Here is a 3852-nt window from a genome sequence, read left to right as displayed (position 1 = left end):
AACCCCCTGATCTTAGCAGAAGAACCACCACATTTTCTCCCTGATAATTTACACTGGGTCACTACACACCACACTGCACCACTTACCAGACTTTTGTAAACCTCATCTTAAAATATGTAACCAGGTATTGTGCGTGATCACAACGAAAACTAAAAACTAAACAGAGTGTGGTAGAAAAGTAAACCAATGTTTCCAGTAAGGCATCAGGGAATCACTGCCGGGCGGGTCCTTCATTTTACCAGTTTAAAGAAAAGGTTTGATTTACATTTCTCAGCAAACCCAATATTCAGAAGCTTAACCAGCAGGCTCAAGTTAAAAGTTTAAAAGATAGTCCCCTTCTTTTTTTTTGGTAAATGTTTCATATAAAACATGAAATCAAGTTCTACATTATAAAAAAACCCTGAGTATTGTTCATAGTAAAAATATATATATTTCTCTTTTTAAAAAGACATTTAGTAACAATACTTCAAAAGACTGGATTGAATCCAACCCTCGACCCTGCCAGCTGTCCGCCTGGCAGATCCATTAAGGCAAGGACCCCTGGAGAGGCATGTGCACCTCAACTGTGGGCTGGAGGCTCAAGGTGAACACACTCCGCTCTTACAGGGTCAACAGAAAGGCCTCTCCCTCATGTTCATTGAGCCGTCCTGCAACCCGAAATAAACTCTCTCAGCCATGTTGTTGAATAGGCCTGTATCCACCACGCCTGGGATCATTTTGATAGCTGTGTTCACTTCACTCCATTTGTGTACCCCGTCAAACTTCCAGTCCAGGATAAAATTCCCATTATCTGTCACCACAGGACCTGCCTTTTTGATGGCCATTCGAAGTTCAGTCGCACCCCCAAACTTCTAGGTCACAGCTCGCCTCACTGGGACACAGGCCATTGGGATGACCTCGATGGGGATTCCTTTGTGCCATTGATCCCCAAGGTTCTTTGAATCTTTCCTGAAATCAGCAATCACGATGAAGCGACTGGCATAGCCAGCCACAATTTTCTCCTGGGTCAGGCAGTCTCCACCGCCCTTGATGAGACTGAGGTCAGCATCTACTTCATCAGCACCATCAATGGCAAGGTCCATCTCTGCATGTCGGTCCAGGTCACTGAGAATTAAGCCGTATTGCAGGATGAGCTGACGGGCCTGGAAGGACGTGGGAATACAGACGAGGTTCAGATTCTCTTGTTTCACTCTTTCAGCTATTCGTTGCACAGCAGGGACAATTGTAGAACCACTTCCAATTCCCAATACTTGGTTATTCCTCACGTGGTTCTCCACGGCCGCGCGGCCCGCCAGCTTCTTGACCTCCTTGGCCTTGGACATCGTGGAGGGGGCCGGGCAAACGCTATTAGCGTCCTGGCCGCTGGTGTTTGTGTTGCCAGCGCCGCTGCGGGTCCCGGACTGCGCCAGCCCCAGCAGCTGCACGTGGGAGCCCGGGACGTCCCACTCCAACCGTTCCCGTCTCCGCCAGAGGCCACGCCCCCGGCCCGCGACGCCTCACTCCATGAATACTTTTATAATTGGCATCTTTTGCTCAACATGTTGGTTAGATTTATTCATGTTACAGGTAGCAGTAGTTTGTTCATTAACACTGCTGTATAGTATTCATCCCATTGTGTGAAGAAACTACAATTATATATATCTTCCTTGACTTACGGTAGGGTTACATCCTGATAAATCCATTGTAAGTCGAAAGTATGTTTAATACACCTGTGGGGGATCAGAATTGGCCACTCCAAAATGTGTCTCTTTGGCATAAGGATTATTTTGGGCTAGTTACTTTTAAAAACTACAGACATGGGGGGGCTGGCCCCATGGCCGAGTGGTTAAGTTCTCGGGCTCCGCTGCAGGCGGCCCAGTGTTTCGTTGGTTCCAATCCTGGGTGCGGACATGGCACTGCTCATCAAACCATGCTGAGGCAGTGTCCCACATGCCACAACTAGAAGGACCCACAACGAAGAATATACAACTATGTACCAGGGGGCTTTGGGAAGAAAAAGGGAAAAAATTTAAAAAAATCTTTAAACAAACAAACAAACAAAATTACAGATATGGGGAAAGGTGTGAAAACCAAGTAGAAGTTACCCTTTGTAAGAGACATTTACATTTGTAATGTAATGTAATGTAAGGGAAATCTCCATTTGTAAAGATGTCTCCCTTTCTGTACCAGGAAGAAAGGGGAGGTGAACTTATCTCTAGAAACTCTTATCAACGTGGAAGGCAAAGACTTAAATCTGCCTAATAACCTTACTCTTGTTTACTGTGCTTTTCTGGTAATCCCCCATAACTGACTTCCCCCTCACCCCCAACATCCTCCTTTGTCTTTAGCTGAAGATAGTATTTAAGGTAACAGCCTTGGCCATTCTGATGAATTACTCAGTTTTCCTGGGTTTCTCGCATGTGTGCTTGTTATAAAGCTTTGTTTGACTTTCTCCTTTATTCTGCCTCATGTCAATTTACTTCATAGACCAACCAGAAGGACCTATAAAGGGTAAAAAAAATGTTCTTCCTCTCCTACACACCTGACCTACTGAACATCATAGCTTAACCTAGCCTACAGAATGCTTGCATTAGCCTACAGTTGGGCAAAATCATATAGTAAAATGTTGATTATCTCATGTAGTTTATTGAATACTGTACTGAATGTGAAAAACAGAATGGCCGTATGGGTACAGAATGGCTTTAAGTGTATTGGTTGTTTATCCTTGTGATCACATGGCTGACGATCTGCTGCCCAGCATCATGAGAGAGTGTTGTACTGCATGTCACTAGCCTGGGAAAGATCAAAATTTGAGATACGGTTTCTACTGAATGCGTGTCATGTTTGTACCATCATAAAGTTGAAAAATTGTAAATTGAACCATCATAAGTCTGTGCAATTTATACATGGTACTGTTGGTAGTTATTGGGTTGTTTACAGTTTTGGACTATTTCAGGTAGTTCTGCCATGAATGCTTTTATATGCCTTTTGGCTCACATATGTACTCATTTCACTTGGATGAGCACTTAGAAGTAGAATTGCTGGGTCATAGGATATACACATGTTTAGCATTAGTAGGTACTGCCAAATAGCTTTCCAAAGTGGTTGCACCAATTTACACTCTTACCAGGAGCGTGTGAGAGTTATTGTTCTGTATCCTTGCCAGTTCATGGCATCATCACTTATTCTGGTGGGGTGTGTAGTGATAGCTAATTATCGAGGACCAGTTTGCAGGAGGCTTTTCTGCTCTTCCCCCAGCAGGAGAGAGCTGTTGCGTGTTACTCAGTGCAAGAGTTATCGTGAGGGCAGAGAGGTTTTCCTACTCCTTCCTCAGAGGCAGGTAACTGTGTTTCTACCCCTTCTGTAGACGGTAGTTCTTTGCCTGGGCCTTGGGAGTGGGTGGGTTGCCTACCCCTCCCCTAGGGGCTTAAGATTTTGCCTTCTTATGAGAGAAAGTTCTGGAAAATGGGCAGGGTTTCATGCCTGTGGGCCAATGAGGGCTCTCTTAGTTCTCCCGCCTGCCTCAATCTTTCTTCTGAGTACCTGGTAGAGACTGTGGAAAAGAGCTTGGGAATATGAACCCCTCTAGTGTCTGGGGCTCCCAGGGATTCTCAACTTCACGCCAACTCACACCTGGCTTTTAAGAATTTGTTATAATGCAAGCTGTTTTCTTACCCTCTTCCTCCAGAGAGGCTCTGGCAAAGGTGGAATAGCTCTTGTCTCTCTGTGGTGGGGCTCTTCACTCTTTGTTTTGTTTTTTGTGTTTTTTTTTTTGAGGAAGATTAGCCCTGAGCTAACATCTGCTGCCAATCCTCCTGTTTTTGCTGAGGAAGACTGGCCCTGAGCTAACATCTGTGCCCATCTTCCTCTACT

At 44.9% G+C, this 3852-nt stretch overlaps 1 pseudogene; it reads right to left on the bottom strand.

The window, feature by feature from the left end:
* Positions 1-608: 608 nt before the first annotated feature.
* On the bottom strand, positions 609-1682 carry LOC124246812 (ribose-5-phosphate isomerase-like; annotated as a pseudogene).
* Positions 1683-3852: the final 2170 nt, after the last annotated feature.

This window comes from Equus quagga, chromosome 1 (genome assembly GCF_021613505.1).
Source record: "Equus quagga isolate Etosha38 chromosome 1, UCLA_HA_Equagga_1.0, whole genome shotgun sequence".
NCBI lineage: Eukaryota > Metazoa > Chordata > Mammalia > Perissodactyla > Equidae > Equus > Equus quagga.
The sequence above is the reverse complement of the archived record's forward strand: the minus strand, read 5'-3'. Positions and strand labels throughout refer to the sequence as shown.